At 39.0% G+C, this 21616-nt stretch overlaps 1 long non-coding RNA gene across 1 annotated transcript in view; it reads left to right on the top strand.

Annotated features, from left to right (window-relative positions):
• Window positions 1-21616, top strand: part of LOC111094611 — a 40893-nt gene that overhangs the window by 9632 nt on the left and 9645 nt on the right. Inside the window, exon 2 of the long non-coding RNA XR_005354986.1 lies at window positions 16466-16591. This is a non-coding gene — a long non-coding RNA (uncharacterized LOC111094611). The remainder of the gene's footprint in view (window positions 1-16465; window positions 16592-21616) is intronic.

Below are 21616 nucleotides of genomic sequence, written 5' to 3'. Positions count from 1 at the left end.
CACAGTTGAGCTGTGATAGAGGGCTGGAGGAAGAAGTGGGAACTGCCCGTGACTGATCATGCTGAGATGAATGCTGAGCTGCCTTCTTGCTCATGACTAAGTAGGTACTGTCACTATAGCACCTAGTGCAGTGTCAGGCAAACAGTAAACCCTCAGTGAACATTTGGTGCCTGATTAGGAGGTCCAACGTATATGAATACCCAATATATTGCAGGCATTCAACAAATATAATTTTCTTTCTCCCCTGTCAACAAGCTTGGGCATTGAAAACCATTGCAAGCTATACTGGATTTTTGAGACCTTCTAGAGCAAGCCAGAATTGGAAGCAAATGTTTCAATGTCACCCAGTCAGATCTCGTAGCCAACAGGGCCTCTGGTCTTCTCTTACTCCTTGTCATTATATAAAGATGCAAAAGTAGTAGCTTTTAGGAAGTTTTAGAGTTAAGCCTTTATTTCTCATGGACCATAGTAGTGAGAAGAATTGAGAATAGAAATGGGAAGTAAAAATTCTAGCAACATAATTATAGTCCTTTAAAAATTATAATTAAGGGATGGATCTACCTGGGCATGTTCTGTTAAAAAGTTTAGGTTTAGAATTTCTGCCTTTATAAACCCAGGTTTTCTTATGACCTCCAATCAATTAGTACATTCCCTCTTTGTTAACTCATCTGTAAGAGTGAGGAACATTTTAGCCACCTTGATTTCTTGGCCCTGTATTAAAGTAATTTTGAACTTAATTTTATTGAAATAAATGTCTTAGGTACAAACTGTTCTTGACAGTTTTTCAGTCTGCACCTTTTGTCCCTCAGTGGGTCATAACTGTTGAGGATACTCTCTGATGTTCCAGGTGATGATGTAATTGATAACCTTTGTAAAATCTTGATGGTGTTTCTTTGAAGCCTCATGAAGGAAGCATGCAAATAGGGAAAAGTTGCAAATAGCAATAGACCAGAAGGAACAGACTGCCATGTTTCTTTATGATAGCAGCAATAAAATATATGTCAATTCCAGTGGGCTGAATAAATCTCTGCTCCGAGATGGTGGTAGGGTGGCAGCACAGTGTGCAAAAGCCTGTGCCAGCTTTCCCAGTGACCTGATACCTCCTGTTTGAGAGTAACAGTGTGCTAGCATGCAGACAATGATTGGCTGCCCACCTTGTTCATAAATAAAAGCAGCTGGCTGCAACAAAAGTCTAAGTAGCCGAGGCTTCATCATTATTTATGAGGCAAGCCTGGGAGAAGAAGGAGGCTCTTAAAGTGCCTTAGCGAACACCATCCTTCCCTCAAGAAAACAGTGGACTGGAGGGACAATCTGAAGAGGCTGGTGTCACACTCATTTTCATGTTATCATCTTAATCTCACAGATGGTAAATAGTATAAAATCATAGTGCAGGCTTTGCACATTCTCCCTGGAGCAAGTTTATTTGTCATGATTGTTGGTCTAATTGGTTCGTTGGTTTAGAGAAAATGCTTCTCATTATTGACTTCCAGTCATTGAGAATAGACATGGTTAACCAAATAACATTTTTTCCCTTAATTTCACTGATAGAGCTAATAGTTGATACATGATGTCTAGCTTACAACTGACAATCTTGTCTGCTGGGGCATGAGGGGTAAGCCTTCTGTTTCTGGCTATGTATTCCATGTGAAGGAATCTCCACTGGAGTTTAGCTGGCCTCTTCCTTACTCCATTGCTCACTCTTTCCCAGGGGATTGAGGAGTTCGGTTGGAGAGTTTGGGACAAACATCTAAGCATTCATAGCTCAACCTTCTACTGTCTTCTTTGTCTCTGGGAAGACCTTTGCCAGCTGGAAGCATTGTTTCTGTGCTTCTCCTTTCTGCCCTGAGGAGCAGGCCACTAGAGGTAGGGCTCAGTGTTGTCCAGAATTATTAGTAGCTATGAGTCCACAAGTCTGCCTTAAATGAGAGAGTGAAGTATCATCCAACACAATTGTCTTGCAAGCTTAGTAATTTCTCCACTATCATATTTATTGGTAATAATGTTAATATTTTAATTTTTGTTATCTTGGCTCCTGTGATTATTTCCCAAATGTCTCTGAATTTTCATCAAGAAAATGGAGATGTTATTTATTATTACTATTAAAACTCTAATATATAAAAATGATATATATATTTTGGCCATAGGAGATGATAACTCGAAAGAAATTCTATCACTAAGCCCACATCTGGTGTGATACATGTTTATAAAAGAAAATTAGAAAACAAAGATAACAAAATAAATAGAAAACTCCTTTTAAATGCAGATGACTCTCCTTTTTGTAACTTCTTCCTCTCTCTCTTCTCTGTACTTTTTCTCTTTCATTTTTGTACTATCTCAATTGTTCCCCCAGAGAAGTCCATGAGTGAATGGCAAAGAGCTGATGTTGGGGACATTTGTATTGTGCCTCATTCCAAGTCCTTGATTGGTTGTTTCTTTTTTTAAAAGATTTTATTTATTTATTCATGAAAGACACAGAGAGAGAGAGAGAGAGAGAGGCAGAGAGAGGCAGAGACACAGGCAGAGGGAGAAGCAGGCTCCATGTAGGGAGCCTGACATGGGACTCGATCCTGGGACTCCAGGATCACACCCTGGGCCAAAGGCAAGTGCTAAACTGCTGAGCCACCCAGGGATCCCCGGATTCGCTATTTCTTCTGATGGAGTTAGAAGAGTGAGTGTGTGGCTCGTCTGACAAGAAAGACATACACAGAAGCATTTGTAGTGTGGAAAGCATTAAGAATATATCCCTTATAAGGTTCTCTGTATCCCATAGTCTCTTGCCTCTTAATTCTATTTGGCCCCAGATTTTTGAGGATATTGGGGTTACTTTGCAGTAGCTGTCACCACTGTCAGAATATTTGGAGGCCTTGGTATCTTGAGCTGTATAGCAGAAATCTGTTGGTGTTGTTGTCCAGCTTCATTTAACCTTTATTCTTTTAACAACATCCTAATTCCTCTAGAGGAATAATCTGTTCCCTATTTTTTGACCTAATCTTCAAGTAGAGTTGATAACATTCTAAAACTCCAGGGTGGCTATGTGATCATGCCTGGTCTTTAGAGCATTATCTTCCCCTAGATACATTGATTATTTCAGAGATGGACATGTCACCCAGTAAGAGCCAGTGAAACTTGGAGAAACTTGTGCTCAGACTGCGACCTGTTAGCATATGGGCTTGGAATGGCCGTCAGCCATCTTGCTGCCATAAGGAGCCTGCATATGAAGCATGTGAATGCCGAGTTGAGGATGACATCATCTGAAATCCTGAGTCCAGGCACAGATATACTCCTGGATTTTTTTAGTTAAGTGACCCAGTAAATTTCTATTTTTGCTTGAACCATTTATTTTTGTCTCTTACAACCAAAAAGGTCCTAACAAGGTCTGTGTGAACTAAAGAATTGATGTATCTGCCAGCTGACTAGAAGTGACCAAACTTCTTGGTTTATAGCTGCCTGCATTACTGATTTAGCAATTGTCTGCAATATATGAGAGGTTAAATACACGTTTTTCTGAAGACTTAGCTTTTGAGATTTACAATTGAATTGGGCTAAAATATAATATTTAGCTATTCAAGCTGGCAGCAAAGACACTTGGTTTGATGCAGCAAGCAGTGCCAATGTCAGAATTAATATAATGATTCCATGTCAAAACAATAACAGGGCAAATCACCTGGAAGGGCAATTCAATCACTTTGGCCTTATCGCCACTGGCAAATGGAGCACTGAGCCACCTGCTTTCCTTTGCTAGATGCAGTTTTGGGTAAAGCTGAGCTGGCAACCAATTTAGGTTTAGGAAATGGCTTTTGGAAATCAGTGCTGTCTTAATGGCAAAACTGCTCTTGTAATGGTTTTCTGAAAGGTAATGGAAGCACCGTGAAGCTTTCTGGTGATGGGGATAATGATGAAGGCCTTTTGGGGAGGAAGTGGTGAGCTTGGTTTAGGAAAGGGGAACTCCTTTATTTATTTCCTCCTTCAATTTGAATATTTATTCAATGCATTTTAAGTGCCAGGCATTGGGTTTTAATAGTGGTCTGTACCGCTGCATTTCTGCTGACATGAAGTCCACGAGGGAGCAAGACAACAAGTACATAAACAAGTGAATCAAGCAATAATGTAATACAGCTAGAATTCAAATAAATGGTTCTGAGTTAAAGAGTTACAGGCAGAGGGCTCTGTTTTGATGGAACGTCTGCCTGATGGAGTGATAGTAAAGCTAAGGCAAGGAGGAGACAGCTATGCCCAGAGTGCAGGACAAGCATCTTAGCCAGCGAGGAAGAGTACATGCAAAGGCTGTAGACAGATAAGAGTGAGGGACATTCTCTGGCCTGAAGGCCAGAGTGGCTGTAGCATAGTGACAGAAAGGGAGCATTCTGTGACATGAGGTTGCAAGACAGTCAAAGGTGCAGTCAGGTGTGTGAAGACTATAGAAAGGTTGAATTTCATGCTAATGGGAAGCCTTGGATGTTTGCTGATGGTGATTGCTTTTTGCTGCTCTGAGAACAAGTGTGTAATTTTTTGAGGTGGAAAAACCAATGCTATTTTTGAACAGCTTTGGCTTGTGGGTGACATCTCAACCTTGGACATCCGATTGTTTCCAAATTGAATCTTCAGTGACAGCATAGGGAAAAGACAGACTAAGATTCAAAGTGTCTGCTTTTGTGTCTAGATTCTGCTACTGATTACTGTGCAACTTTATTTTTTTTTCTTTTTTTTTATTGGTGTTCAATTTACTAACATACAGAATAACCCCCAGTGCCCGTCACACATTCACTCCCACCCCCCGCCCTCCTCCCCTTCCAACACCCCTAGTTCGTTTCCCAGAGTTAGCAGTCTTTACGTTCTGTCTCCCTTTCTGATATTTCTCACACATTTCTTCCCCCTTCCCTTATATTCCCTTTCACTATTATTTATATTCCCCAAATGAATGAGAACATATAATGTTTGTCCTTCTCCGACTGACTTACTTCACTCAGCATAATACCCTCCAGTTCCATCCATGTTGAAGCAAATGGTGGGTATTTGTCATTTCTAATAGCTGAGTAATATTCCATTGTATACATAAACCACATTTTCTTTATCCATTCATCTTTCGTTGGACACCGAGGCTCCTTCCACAGTTTGGCTATCGTGGCCATTGCTGCTATAAACATCGGGGTGCAGGTGTCCCGGCATTTCACTGCATCTGTATCTTTGGGGTAAATCCCCAGCAGTGCAATTGCTGGGTCGTAGGGCAGGTCTATTTTTAACTGTTTGAGGAACCTCCACACAGTTTTCCAGAGTGGATGTACTGTGCAACTTTAGCAAGTTTATATTCCTCTCTGGACCTCAGTTCCTCATCAGAAATGATAAAGTTGGAATGGATGCTGTATTCATCACTATTGAAAGTGCTAGGAACTTGGGGAAAAAGGACATAAGCGGAAAGGAATATATTTGTTTATTTATCTGAACAATCCAAGGGTGATGGCTCCAGATATTTTGGATCCAGGAGCTTAGATGAAGTCACCAGGAATCTGATTTCTCCATCTCTCATCTCTATATTGACTTGACTCTGTACGAGGTCCTTTCTATGGATAATGCCCAGTAGCTCCAGGTGAATGTAATTTGTAGGGCTAAAAATCCTTAGGAGAATATTTTTCTCCTAAATTGTGTTAATAAAAGTTCCAGGGCCCATCCTGACTTGGGGCATGAAGCCTATGACTGAACTGTGGCCAAGGTGTGGGAAATAAGATCTTGGTTAAAGTCTAGTTCATGTGAACCCCCATGAACCTAGAACAGGGCAGGGTGGTTATTCATATGAAAACAGAAAAAGAGGGGATGGATTTGGTGTAGGCAAACAAGACATATTCATGCATACTCTTTTTGGCTCGAACAATTCTATGAATCCTGTAGTGGAGAACCAGTCCTTTGCACCTTCCCCTCATTCTTGTTGAAATTAGCCATTGTGTCCGTAAGAAACCTCCACTTTTGCCTTAAATGCCAGCATTGCATGTTAATATTGTGTGAACTGTGTAGTTACCAAATAGCTTCTTCACTATGTGCTCTTCGTCTCTAAACTCAGCATGTATCTAGACTACCTGCTATAATTTTTTTTCAATGATTCACAGAACTTTAGGAAGAATTTGCTTTGGGGTACCCATCGACATCCTGGCTGCGCAAATGTACAGAGCCAGAATTTGCTTCCTCATTTATATTGTTCATATTGAATTATTTGTTAAATCGCTAGAAAAATTACTTACTATCTTATTGTTCAGCATTATTCTGGACTTGCCTTGGTTTTAATAGAACTTGGAAAATGCTTAGAAAACCACATGTATACCCCACTGTATTATTTTCTCATAGAGAACATCAAGACAGCTATTTAACATAACCCATCTTTTTCCTCAAAGTAACTCCATTATTTCTACCTTTATTCCTACCTTGGTTCTTGTTACACTTACTGCCATGCCATATATCTTTAGTTCTTGATTTTCCATGAAGTATTGGCATCTGCTAGTCTGCCTTTCTGATTTCCATTTAGTAGAAAAAACCTTTTGCTATTAAATTCTGGCCTATTATTAATTATTTTAAATGCATGACTTTTAAAAAATGAGCTATAATTCCTGTGCCATAACATTTGCCCTTTCAAAGTATATAATTTATCTGTTTTAAAATATATTTGCAAAGTTATACAACCATCGGCATTGTCTAATTCCAGAATATATTCATTACCTTGAAAAGGAAACCTATTAGCAGCCACTCCTCATTCACCCCTCAGAAATGCACCATTTGTATCTCTGGAGTTAGCTCCTTGAGGGCAATGGCAGAGACCTATCGTTTTTTGTGTGTCTCTCACAGAAGCTTTGCCAAATTCTGGGGCCATAGGAGGCATTAATAGAAATGTATTGAATTGATAACTCATTATGTTGATTGCTGTTTCCATTCAAGGCAGGATTAGGAGGCCATGTCCTACAGTGGAAAGAATACCCAGCAGGGAAGCCGTTACAGTTTTTCTTTCTGCTCTGTTACCAACTGTGCCCTTAGGTAACGCTCTTCCATTCTTCAGGCCTAATTTTGCTCCTCTGTAAATGAGGGGCATAGACTCAGTGATTTCTGTGGTGCCTTCCAGTCCAAACTGACATCAGGCACTACTAATTTTGAAATCAAGATTGACTTCCAGCCTAAGACAGTTTGTTGAAAGGAAAGAGCAGGATTTCTTTCCATTTTCATTGGGCTCTTAGAGAATATGTGAAACAACAGAGCTCCCTTCTGGGGACTGTGTTTGGGAATGCAGTGTGGCCTGGCTCGGTCATGTCTGCACTCAGCTGGACCAGGAAGGAATGCAGCAGGAAAAGTGAAAGTGTTTTCTTGCTCTAGGGTCCCATCCTGAGCCTGTACCATGTTGTAGGGAAGTTTATATCTCTTTGCATTCAGAGGCTTCTCTCTGGAAATTATGAGCCAAAATACCATGTTAGAAGTACAAAAGACGTTGAAAGACAAAAATACACAAATTGTACACTGCTCTTTATTCCTAATCTGAAGTCTGAGCATCTTTCCGTTTCCACCTAAAAAACGCTTGTGGCCGTACACTTTCAATCATCCTTTGGCTCACCAAGGGTCTAGTGTCTTCGAAAACATCTTACCAAAAAAAAGTGAATCAATCCTATTTTTCATGTTTCCCAAATGAGTGGTTCAACGTCATGGAAATGAGATCGGAATGGTAAACAGACAGCTGTTCTGTATTTCTCCTTCCAGAGAGATGAAGGTCAAAGACACCTTCCTTCTGTGTAACAGATCCCTCCCAAATGGGTTGTAAACAAGAGTGCAGTGCAGCTTCTGCTTCACTGGGAAAGAAGAAAGGCATTTTGGAACAGCCTTTAGAGGTGTTGAACATACATATCTTTGATTCTGTTTTCTCATCTTTTTGTGGTGTCTTTCTTTCACAACATGAAGCCATTGATTGAATGAAGTTAGAATAACTTTTGACATAGCTAACCAAAATAGATAGCAAAGGGACTGGTTGCTAAGCACAGCTCTGCTGGGTTCCCTGGCTGACAGCCTGTATTAGCATGCAGGGCTTTGCAGAAGCAAATCCTTAGTTATTGGCGGCTGGTTGTTTAAAGCTGCTACTGCCTCTCAGGTAATAGTGAGTCGGGAGCACATATAATATTAAAAAGAAATTACTGAAATTATATACCTCCTTAATAGGATATAAGCTACTTGAGGATATGACTTATTCAGGCATATATTCAACTAGCATTATTCTGTACCTACTATTGGGTGTGTGGTAGATCCTGGGGATATAATAACGAAGCTGCAGTTTCTTTCTCCTGGGACTCAAACTTGAGGGAGGGGTGGAGAAGGCTGGAGAAAAATACAGGTATAATGGCACAGGACTTATTAGTGTATCATTGTCCTCAGCCTCTTTTCTTTTCCTGTTCAGTGAAGAGTTTTTTTTACTTTATTTTACCAATGAAAAAATATTAGATAACTTTTTTCTTTTCCCTCTAAGAGTTGTCTTGTATTGATGGACTGTTTTTTTGTTTGTTTGTTTTTGTTTTTTTTTTTATCATTGGTGATGATAAGCTGGGAAAAAGGAAAGAAGTAGACAATAACAGGAGAAGAGGGGATAGATTGGGAAAGACAAGAGATGCTCATGCTGGGCACCTATACTAGAGCAAAAGGAGTTCGCCTAAAAAAGTGAGGGAAAAGGGCAAGCAGTGCAGAAGCCATGAAATGAGCCAGAATGCCAAAAGAAAAATTGTAAAATGCATTGTTGTGGGTTTTTTTTTGCTGTTGCTTATTGATGGTTTCCAAGAAAAATAATTTTATTAATAACAAAAGTTGTAACTGTTTATTGCTAAAAATTCAAACAGTACCAAAGATGATCCACTAATGAGCAAAAGCTGCCTGTCATCCTACCCTGTTACCTCAAGCCCCTTGCCAGTGTCCTTGGTCAACAAATAACCATCTTAAAACTAATGTTTTTGCAGCTTGGATGCATATACATAGTAATATATATGTTCACATATATACACACAAATATGTCGTATTTTAGAGAAAAGAGGCTATATTATGTGTTTTTGAAATTCTGTAAACTATTTTTTTTTAAGATTTTATTTATTTATTCATGAGAAACACACAGAGAGAGAGCCAGAGACACAGGCAGAGAGAGAAGCAGGCTCCATGCAGGGAACCCGATGCGGGACTCGATCCCTGGGACTCCAGGATTAGGCCCTGGGCCAAAGGCAGGCACCAAACTGCTAAGCCACCCAGGGATCCCCCTGTAAACTTTTTTAAAAAAAGATTATATTTATTTATTCATGAGAGACGCACAGAGAGAGGTAGAGACATAGTCAGAGGGAGAACAAGGCTTGCTCTGGGGAGCCTGACGCAGGACTCGGTCCCAGGACCCCAGGATCACGACCTAAGCCAAAGGCAGATGCTCAACCACTGAGCGACCCAGGCACCTCCTTCTGCAACTTTTTAAATGTAATATTATAATATATTTTCAGGCCAGTAGATTTATATCTGTCTCATTTGAAAAAATTAACCCTATGGTATTTTATTTCCTGGAGACGCTCAAATTCATAAAACTATTTCTCTAACTGCTGACTATTCATAATAATATTTCCCAGAACGTCTTTTAACCTATGCCTTTCCATGTTTGTGTAAACATTTTTGTGGAAAAGATTCTTAGAAGTTGATTTGCTGGATCATAAAGTACATTAATTTTTTCATAGACTTTGCCAAATTGTAATCTAAAAATGTGTCACATTACCATATAGAGGATTTAAAAGTTCATATATTTTTTTATATATTCATTAGCTCCCTCTTTTGAGGCAGGAATTACATTGCCATTGATGAATATGCATCAAAAACTCAAATTCTCTTTCTCCACCGCCCCCCGTCTTTAAAGATGGGCACAATAGTCTTAGAAAGCCACACTCTCTGCTTTGTGGAAGAGCAACTCTTATGGGTATGCTCCAAGTCATGTCTTTAATGTGGAAGTATTAAAGCTTTTGACTCTTAGAAATACTTGTAAAGCCAGCTCTAAAGCTGCTGGGAGGATTCTGAGTGGCATAGAAGTTGAGTTCACTTTAGCTGTCAGCATATCTTAGAGCAAAACATATCTACAGTTGCCAACTTCATTCAACAGCCTTCACTGGGGGATGTTCAACCTTCCCATAGAAGATATTAAGCTAATAAGAAGGCTATCCAAGTACATAGGTGTATCTGTCAAGTCAGAGGTAATGGACCATGTGGTCCATAGGTATGATAAAAAGAACAACAAAGTTCTGTATTCTCCATTCTTCAGTATGATCTATTAGCTCTGCAAAATACCTTTTCTGGTTAATTATTGAGTACATTCATTAGCTCTGTCCTAAGGACTTTCAGATACATTACCTTTTTTAACCTTCAAATAACTATATATGCTAAGTATTAATATTCCCTTTAAGAACAAAAAGTAAGCGTTAGAGTTTACAGAAGAGCCACAAGGCTAGGTTGTGGCATAGCCAATATTTGAAACTATATCACCTGATTGCAAATCCCATATTGTTAACCACTATGGCTTACTGTTCCTTAAGTCATGTGGCAGCAAATAATGTCATCTTTCTAAATCTGTTTAGGGTCATTTGATACCTTTTGATAAGATATTTTTCCCATCTTATTTAGATCCTTGCCAATTTAAACCTTTTATGATCTCATGTTGTGACTAAGACAAGAGGAGGCCAACTCATTACCATTTTGGTCTTAATCTCATAAAGAAGTAGTATACTATTGTGTTTAAAGGTATAGAATTAGTTTTTCTGCATTCAAATCACTTACTAATTGTTGACTTGGAGCAAATTTCTGAATGTCACATTTCCTATTTGTAAACCTGGTCCAATAAGTCTGCTTACCTCATTGGATTATTTTGAGAATTAAAATGAAATAATTTATCAAAGCATTTTGGCATATACTAAGTATACATTAAGAGCATTGCATGGCTATCATTACCAAGTTGACACCCATGTGGCTAGTCCTTTTTACAGTTTCTCATTATATTTCATCAGCACCATCTCCTCTTGGTGCTCTTTCTGGCCCTTGGACAAACCAGTTCATCTACATTGTGGTTACTCAATTATCTATATCCTCATCTGAAGTTTCTCTCTCAGATGGAAATATTCCTAATTTCTGTTTTGGCTCATGATCCATATTTCTTGTTCTCCTATTTCAACTTCAGTTAACTAATGATTTTGGTCTACTGTCTAACCAAGCCCCAGATAGCCAAGTGCTCTTAGTCTCAACCTGCCCTGAATCAGTGTTTTTTATAGTCATGACTGAATACTCCAACTTCTTTCCCCATCTGGTCCTCAGCTTGGGTAGACCTTTGCTTTGTCAATTAAAAATCTGGTTCTCGGGATCCCTGGGTGGCGCAGCGGTTTGGCGCCTGCCTTTGGCCCAGGGCGCAATCCTGGAGACCCGGGATCGAATCCCACGTCGGGCTCCCGGTGCATGGAGCCTGTGTCTCTGCCTCTCTCTCTCTCTCTCTCTCTCTCTGACTATCATAAATTAAAAAAAAAATTAAAAAAATCTGGTTCTCATGCATTATTTTTGATATACTCCTTGCCTTTCTCAGTTTTGCATCCTTTATTCAATAAATATTTCAGAGATCTTACTACTGTGTATCAGGCACAGTGTGAGGTACTGGGGATAAAATATGAACAAAACTTGACAGAGAGCTTATAGTGTAATGGATAATTATCAGATTGTCAAATAGTCCACAAATTTAAAGTTGCAATTGTAAAAAATAAAAAAATAAAAAAAAATAAAGTTGCAATTGTGATCAGTGTTATAAAGGTGAGCCATGCAGTGTTAGGAAACTTCATACTAGGGGTATTTGATCTTGTCAGGGAGATCAGGAAAGGCTTTTCTGAGGGAATGGTGCCTGAGATGAGGTCCAGGAGATAGTTGGGAATTAATTAGACAAAAAGGGAGAGAAGAGTGGTGCGGCCTGGAAGAAGGAGAGCTATGGTGGAAAGGAGCCTGGGAAGTGTTCATGCCTGAAAGAAGGCCAGTGAGGCTCAAACACAGAGAGCAAAGGAAAACAAGGTGAAGATGTGATGAGGTTGGGAGAGATCACTTTGGGACTTGTAGGCTATGCTAAGGTTTTTGGTCTTTATACTAAGTGGAAATGGAAAGCCATTGAATGGTGGTAAGGATGGCAGTGGGGCAGTAGGGACATGATCAGATTGTCATTTTGCTCAAGTCTATCTGAACAGGACAGTGGATAAAGGGTAGACCGGTTAGAACAAGCAGGAGTAGGCAATGTTGGTAATCTTGACTAGGATAGCTGTTGTAGAGGGAAAGAAATGAGTGATATTAGAGAGAGGAGAGATGAAATGAGCACTTTTGGTGATAGAGATATGATAGATAAGGGTAAGGGTGAACTCCCTGGCATGCACAACTGTTCAGAAAGTGATTCTCTTTACTGCAATGGGAGAAGAATGAAACTGAAGTAACTGAATTTACTCAATTATAAATTACTTATTCCAGGTGAAGCTCATAATCTCTGGGAGTAGAAACTCAACATGTAATAGCTTGAATAAAATGTTTTTATGTAAAGATACAGGGAATAGGATGGAAGCTGTAGTGCATGGCCTTAGAAAAGAAACTGGAAGGTTTTCAGGAGCTAAGATCTCTTTCTCCGGCTCTCAAGGCCCATTTATCTCTGCTTCTGAGACTCCTCCAGTCTTCTCTTTTTCTTGAATAGACATTTCTGTGGTCTCTCTTTGCATATCTAGCTCCAAAATGGAATCCTAATTGATCACTGCCAAAATTCATCCCGAACTGCCTACAGCTTCTGTATCTTACATAAAATCACTGATAGAACTAGAGAGTCAGAGTCTACAGAGAACCATGATTAGTTGTCCAGTGTGGTATCCCTGTTCTTTTTTTTTTTTTAAATTGATTTTAGTTTTTTTTAAAATTTTTATTTATTTATGATAGTCACACACACAGAGAGAGAGAGAGAGGCAGAGACATAGGCAGAGGGAGAAGCAGGCTCCATGCACCGGGACCCCGATGTGGGATTCAATCCTGGGTCTCCAGGATCGCGCCCTGGGCCAAAGGCAGGCGCCAAACTGTTGCGCCACCCAGGGATCCCCCTGTTCTAATCGTCAGGGCTGTGTTAGAGCTGGTGCTGCCCCAAATCTAGGGGTTGTGAACAGAGAACATAGTGGTACATAAGTAAAGCAAAACTCCTTCAGGGCAGGAGAAATGCTATGGTCTTTGACATTTTTTTAGAGTGAGTAACAAACAAGTGGCATCTAGTAGATACTCAACAAATATTATCCTTATTGAGTCATTGGAGATTTTTGAATATTTTTGAAATGTGAAGACACATCAGAATCTCCTGTGGCATTTTTAAAAATTCATAGTTCATGGTCTACTTTCACAGGAACACACCAGTAGGTCTGAAGAGGGCCCCAGGAATATGCCTTTGTACTTAAAAAGTACCCAACATAAAGTTGATACAAGTAATCCATGGACCATACTTTGTTGGACACTATTCTAATGTGCTGGTGAATCATGCCCAGAAATCTCTGTTGTGAATTCTGGACATGGAGCTCCTTTTAGATCTTGGACCTCTCTTTCTCCATTCATATAATGGGCCAAATATTTATCTCTTTCTTATATTCAAAAGGGAATTTGTAGCTTAATAAGATAACTTTGGAAGTAGGCTTTGACCTTTCTTTCCTAGTGCCATAAATATGAAAGATGGTGTTAATATGTATCTGGACAGCCTCTATATTGATTGAACATCAAATTCATCTTCACTACTCACTATTTCCTGATGATGACCCCAAAATGAATCAGACCTTATCAGTGTTTTATTGTCAGCTTTCAGGAACTGTAAATGTAACTCTTAAATCATTGATCCTTATTCAAAGGAAAGTTCTTACAGAGGGAATAGAGGAAAATTCTTGGCAAGTTAAATAGAATGCTATTTGTAACTGCCTCGTTTTTCAAAAACAAGCATTTCTGATTATAAAAGATCCATTTTGATGATTGCCAGCTAACAGGACAGCCTCATTACATGCACTGTTTAGTTACAACAGAGTCTTACTCTAAGGTTAGAGACTTTAGAGAGGGGAAAGCCAGGAAGAGGTGCCCACCAGCTCCTTGAACCTGGTTCCACTTCCTTTCCCCACCTTGCTCTTTGCCCTTAGCTATTGCTGTCTGGTTCTTCTTCTATCACCTCTCTGAAACTTCTCTGTAGGGTTGAAAATGATTCTTGTTTGCCAAGTACAATGATATCTTTTGAACTATTATTAAGTACTACTTCTCTGTACCTGTTATTTCTACAGACTGTTCCTTGAAGTTTTGAGATTCCTACTTAGTTCTTCCTCAACCTCTACCATGCCAGTGGTAACTGTGAAGTAACCTTTGCTGGCTCTTCCTCCTTTTTGCTTTAATGTTTTTCACGATGTTAGCCTTGTTGTTGGTCAGGCCCATCGTGTCCCTATCTTTAGCTGGAATATATTTGTACTCGATTCTCCTATATCTACCTCCTTCCTGGAAATTTGATGTCAAGAGACAGTTCCAGTAACGGCTGCGACTTTCCATTTGTATAGCATATAGACTGCTCACATCTAGCATATAGACTGCTCACATCTAGCAGGTCTCAAACCTGTGAGCTTTTTCTTTTCTTCCCTGATCCTGTTATTCCTTTTAAAAAACCTTTATTTCTACAGGCACCAGCATCCACCAGACACTTTGCAATCACCCTTGATCCCTTGTGCATTTGTGTCACTTTTCCTCCAACCCTCCTGCTACTGTCCTAGTTAAGGCTTTCATGCCTGTATCATCTCTTATAAGGACTGTTGTAATATACTAGTTTCTTTGCTTTTAATCTTCTTACTCTAGTGCAAGAGTCCTATTATTACACTTCTAAGATACAAACTTGTTTGCATCTACCTAAAATCTGTAATGTTTGGTGTATATTGGCTATATTATGCAAACCCAATTATGTGATAGAGCTTACAAGGATTTTCACATTCTGGTACCAGTCTGCCTTTACAGCCTCATCAGTTATCTCTCTCCCAATATTTTTTGAGTGATAGATATTTTTCATGTAATGCCACTTTTAATATGAACATGGTATTATTAGTCCTGTATTAGGAAAATGGTACCAAGGAAAGTAACTTGTCCAAGACTACTTAAGTAGCACAGGATGAAGAACCAGGTTGGAGCCAAACTTCTCAGTCACCCTACTGCTCCGTCTAAAACCACGCTGAACCTTTACAGGTGAATGTGCTTTTCTTCATGCTGCTTCTTCACCCTCCTTGTCTAACTTCCTTGTTAAGATCCTCTGCGTTAAGCAAGGCTCTGCTTAAAAGGCTATAATGCTTATCAGACTTCTTGCATTATAGTAGGATTAATAGCTCCTTATTTTGAGTTCTCTTGACATCTTGTATATTTTTTTAAAGATAATATATCACTTTGTATAAGATGAGCTTCTTGATACTTGTTTGATAAATTCAAGTGAACTCTGATGGCAGTCATTCTCAAGTTCCCAGTGTCAAGTACATAGTAAGTCCTCAGGAAATATCTTCAGAATGTAGAGGGAGGAGTATTTTCATAATTCATTAAATCGTTATTGTCAAACCTAAACATTTCCAAGTGTAATAGTTTAGGTGTCAATCTACAATCATCACAGCCTCTTGGTATGCTGCTCAAAGTTTGTTAACACTGTGTTGTGAGCAGGCATTTTCAAGAACATTAAGTAAGACTACCTAGAAAGTTATTTCCAATTGAAGCACCCAGGACCCTTGATATAGTCAATTGCCTGAAACAGTCAACTGTGCTGATGAGACATGTCTCTGTTATAAACAACAGAAAACCTGAGGCATTTATTGCCTCATGTTATATAGAACAGAACAGTGGCAGAATGAGGTTTGTTCTGGTGAGAATAAGGTATAGTGTTTTTTTCCTCCTTTTTGGATGATTTTCACAGAGCATCTCCTTTTATGGCTCTAAAGTTACACACCTGCTCATCCATTCTAGGAGAAAGGAGTAGGTTTCTTTCTCCATTAATCAACATGATTCAGTTTGTTTGCATTACTTTAGGTCAAACCTACCCCTAATAGTCAACTGTAGTGGAGGAATGTGATTCCTCCACATGGATCAGATAGTCCTGTGCCACACCCCATCCTAAAGTCTGGAGTGGTACCAGCTATTTTCAAGCAAATGGGCTGTAGGGGGAAGGGTGGGCACTTTAAGAAAAGCCTGAATGCTGACCCAAGTGGAGGGCAAGTGAATTCGGGATAGCCAAAACTAGTGAAATGACCTCCAAATACCATTATGATAATAGATCAGAAAGGGAAAACGTGATGTTGAGGTGATTGCCATGCTTCCTTCAGATGACTCACAACTCATTCCTGTTTCCAAGGAGTAAGACAAACCATCTAATGGATCACTTCTCTATATCATTCTGATATTTTAAAAGGGAGCTGTACTGGATATTGTCTGCTCTTTGTCATGGAAGGATGACCTACCTGTATGGTCAGCTTCAGCAAGTTATCCAGATTCTGGATTGGTTTGGCCAATAGGGAGACCAGAAGACAGAAGGAGGGTAAGATTGGGGAATTTATTCCTTTGACTCTCTCCCTGCTGGGCTACGGGTTGGCTATGTCCCTGCTTCTGTCAGGCAGGCCTCTCTACATACCTACTCTGGATTCTAAATCATTCTTTGCATTTCTTGGTCTTCATGCTGTTGCTATTCCTGGGTTTCTGCACTGTTGATTTCTCTAAACTCTGCCTACACCTTTGTAAAGATTCTTTTTATTAAACTTGTCTCAAATTACCCAGTTGGAGTACACCATCTGTTTTCTGCCAAGACCCTTACTGATACAGTGGGTAATCATTTCTCTCCTAGCATATTTTCAATCACGGCAGTAACACATTTCCAAAATAGAACTACCATGATATCAGCCAAAGGTAAATTTTCTTTAATTGGACAAAAACAGCTTCCCCAGTCAATTTTGATCATTTGTGATTCAGTCACCAAGTTAAGGGATTTGCAACTTGAGGACAAAAGCAATGGCCAGGAGGGGCTAGACTTTTTATAGCAGTTGTTAAGGAGGTGCCTCCTTTCAGTTTGCATGTTCATTTGCAAATTGGACAAGATTCCTCTTGACTCATCTAGCTACAAATTATAAATAAAAATGCAAATTTTAGTTTAGTATTTTAGTGTTTCACAATGGTTTTAGCAGGAGTTTTTATTCTCAGTAGTTATTAGTGCAGTTTTTAACTACTAAAGGAAGAATATTAGTGTAGTTGGATAGTCATGAAGTGGTATTGACCACTCTTATTACTCATGGAAATTTTCATCTCTATTGAACTTAATATATAGAACAGATTGCCTAAAATCATATTGACATTCTTGTAAGAAGAGTAAACATTTTATTTCTTTTATTCTAGGATTCAAGTCTTTGATAATGATTCTAGAACTGAAGAAATCAGTGGTTGGTTGGGGCCATTTGATAGAGTGTTGAGTGAATAATCCATGGTTTGCCAGTTTCTTTTTTGGATATATTTCTCATGTCATTAAAGTTTGTAAGAATGATTGTGTTAGTATCTTACATTTCTTTCTTTAGTGGGAGAAAACTTGAATTTTTGAATGCTTAAAAATAGTTTGTGAAATAGATTCTTGCTTTGGTCTCAGTTTTTGAGATTTTGGTTTCATACTTCCTGGTAAGCCCCAGTATTCATTTTTTCCCACTCTTCCCCCTTGCTCATTATGTTCTAGACACAGAGGCTCCCCTGTTGTTCCTTAGTCATTAAAGTTGTTCCTTTGCCAGGGTTCTTACAGTGTAACTTTATATCACACTGATATCACTAACTCAAATATAAACCATAGGGCTCATGTGAATCCCTTCCTTCTTACCATATTTATAGTCCTTCTTCACAAGTGGGAAGTGTGGCTTCCATTATCCTTAAGACTTTTACTTAGTGCTTAATCCCCCAAATCTTAGACAAACTCCTTACTCCCTTAGTGTGCTGTCCCATTTGGAATCCCTTCCCAACTCTCTTCAGCTCTGTGGCAGGGCTTTTGACGGAATTGGGAGAAAAGAAATAAGGAAGGGAATAATTTCATCTTTTAAAATGACACTATAAAAATTACCTACTTTTAGGATGGATTTTAGGATTAAGCAGTAAAGTGCTTTATACTTTAACTGCAAAGTAATATGGGTTTTGGTTATTTGTGCTGTAACATTTAATAAAATATTCACTGAATGAATTAAGAGCCTTAAATTAGTAACAAAAAAATCCCCCAAATGGGGAGTCTGGTATCTTATCCTCAATCCACTACTAGTTCACTCAAAATTTGAGCAATTACTTTGCTAATTATTAATTAATTAAAAAAGTAGAATTTAAATAACTTTTATGTTTCAGAAAGTATCCTAAAAATGAAAGCTATAAGAATTAGCAAGATAGGGTCCCTGGGTGACTCAATTGGTTAAGTGTCTGCCTTTGGCTCAGGTCATGATCCCAAGGTCTTGGGATTGAGTTCCACATTGGGCCCTCTGCTCAATGGAGAGTCTGCTTCTCCCTCTGCCCTTCCCCCTCCTTGTGACTGCTCTCTCTCTCAAATAAATAAATAAAATATTAAAAATAATTAGCAAGATAGACTTGGTCTCTGCTATCATAACACTGTGGTCTGGCTGAGAAGACAAACAACTAATGAGCAGTAGCAATAAAGTAGGGCAAGTGCTTTGTCACAGTTGAAGAGAAAGGTTTGACAATACATTATAGGAGTGCTGAATTGCATCTGAGAGAATGGTCAGGAAGGTTTTCTAGATATGATAATTAAGCTGCAACCTCATCATAAGTGGGAGTCAGCACTTGAAGACAAGGGGGAGAAGTATTTTGGGCAGAAGGAGCACAATGTGGGAAGGTGAGAGGGAGCATGGAATTACATGAAGTACAATGTGATGCATGAAAAAAGAATGGGGAACATGGAAAAGATGTTGTTGAAGAAGTCATCAGGGAGTCTTGTGAGTCTACTATGGACTGTGAGGATCATTTAGAGTGTGATGGAAAATTATCAAAGAATGTAACAGTGGAGTGATGCACTTAGCACTTGAGAAGCATTGCTCTGGCCTCCTGACTGAAAAGGATGCACAAATTGGGACAGAAGGGAAAGATGGAGGGTGGAACAAGAGGTTGGATGCAAGCACTGTCATCCATTGGAGAGATGATGAAGCTGTGACCTGCGTGGAGACCATGGGAATGGATGGAAGTGCTTATCCATGAGAGATATGTAGAGGTGGACTCAACAGACATGTACTCTTCATGTGCTCTTCTCTGGTGTTAAGAAATGCTCTTCCCTGAAATAGGAAACATGGCAAGATAAGTAGGCTGAGGTTGGGAGGATGATGAAGGGGAGAAGTTTGTTTTCCCAGCTATAAAATGAGAAGGTTCTATCCACAGCAATGAAATTGTATGATTATCTTGTTTTGTCTTCTTGTGGTCAAAGAGCAATTTTAGAGCTGTAGAGAAATTCTCTATTTCCCCTTTCTTCTTGCTGTTCAGGCATCTAAACAATCTAGCCTTTAGTTACCAATTAAACACAGAAAACAGAAAATGTTTGTATTGCTTAGTATTTAAATTGAAACAAAAGAAAGGGAGTGGGGAGCTGGCATAGCTGGTAAATATGTTAGCTTTCATAAGCATGAAATAACACAAGATTTATCATTCCACATTTTATAACTTGGGTGATTTTAGATCTTCTGTGGCCAGGCTGACTTTATTGTCCTATAATTCTCAATTCTGTGATTTGCGTTTTCTCTTAGCTTGAGCAACTCTCCCGATTGCTTATGACTTTACAGTTGCTACGGGGAGTCGTTATACACAGATGGCTTTTAGGAGAGGAGTCAATTTGGTAGGCATTTTCCTTGATTACGATGCCTTTTCTCTGCACTGATTGTTAAAAGAGTGAAGATTCTTGCATGTCAAATGGTGAAAATGTTTCCAGGGTCTCAAAAAAAGAAAGGAACATTACATTTGGCAGATGATCTCTGTATGACTATACTCTGATGAAAAGGCCGCCTGGTTCCTTTAATTTATTCAGATAAATTTTTATAAGCAGTGATAAAACCAAACCAACATGAGGTACCAGAGGGAAAAGACTGAGCAGAATTTGCAGTAGAGAGTAGATATTGATTTGAACATATAATTACATCCACCTTGTTATATGGCTTCATTTTCATCTCTTGCAACCTTGCAAATAAGTACAAAAATCTTATTAGACATACTCTGTACCCATTTTTTTTAACTTCATGCAACTATCCTTCTAGGAGAACACAGAGAAAGGAAGAAATATCTTTTCTTCTTGAAGGCAATTTTATTTCTTAAATTACCTGCAAATCAACTTTCTATTGCATAGTTGATGCACATTTATTATACAAATATCAGAAAAAAGAATTCCTGTGTTTTTCACTTGAATTTGTCTTAGCCTGAGGAAAGGCTTAATTTTTATAAATGGCTGCTGTGTTCAGAGCTACAAGAGATGAAAAGGACCCCATTTATTAGCCCAGTTATTTTTTTATTTATATACTTATATGATCTGCAACAGAAACACCATGTCACTCTTTCTGGGTATATCTTTTCCTAAGAATTAAGAAAACTAAGGTAGGTCATCACAGGTAGCAGCTCCAGTTTTCTTATCAACTGTCTTCAGCAGACTTTGTTGATCAAATGTTGAGAACCCAGAGCAATTCAAAATACATTCTGATTTGGAGAAATCTTCCTGAGATCTAATAAGAACTTAACAATGATAGAACATTTACTATGTGTCAGACATGATGCTAAGTATTTCACATGTATTTTATTTAATCCTTAAGGAAAGCCCATGAAGTAGGGAAAGATGAATTTGTTCCAGATTACAATGCTTGTCCTTAACTTGAGGCTAGTTGAGTCCTCTCCTCACTTGTTGGTGTTATTCCCTCCAGCATGAGCATGAGTCCATCTCATCCTAAATTAGAATAGACATTGCCTCCGATTTCAATGAGAAGTAGCTCAGATGAAAAGGTGTCTACTGTCCAACACCTGGAAATCACCAGAGAGATCCTGTGGTTGAGAAAATCATGATGGCAGGGAAGGAGATGAAGTGTTCCATCTCTCTACCTGATGCTGAGCCAACTTAGGAATCTGAGTCTAGAGGAGACCATTTTCGTCTCTCTGACCAGACTCTCTGGTCTTGTCTGCTAACCAATTCCTTTCACTTGGCTCCTCTTTCCTCTTGCTCCCTCCTCAGTGCTGTTCTACTTCAAGTTTGTGAATTTGCACACAGCTGTGCTAGTTTTCCCTCTTCACAAGTGTATGTCTTGGAAAGGGCAGATAAAACCTTTCATCTCCACATCGCTATACATGGTATCCTTCTTCCAAATCTTGTTTAAATCCTGGAGATCATATTTACTTACCTGTGGTTTAATTTTGTGTCTTCTCTGATGAGTGACTTTGTTTTTTACATTTGTTAAGAGATACTACTGAGTGATAAAATGGTTGTGTTTAATTTATTTTCGGTTTTCTAGTTAGTTCCTTATAGAAAGCATTTTTTTTTTTCTTCTTGCTTCTATGTTTCTTCCTTGATATC

This window comes from Canis lupus, chromosome 2, assembly GCF_011100685.1.
Source record: "Canis lupus familiaris isolate Mischka breed German Shepherd chromosome 2, alternate assembly UU_Cfam_GSD_1.0, whole genome shotgun sequence".
Taxonomy (NCBI): domain Eukaryota; kingdom Metazoa; phylum Chordata; class Mammalia; order Carnivora; family Canidae; genus Canis; species Canis lupus.
This window is presented reverse-complemented; position numbering and strand designations above follow the sequence as displayed.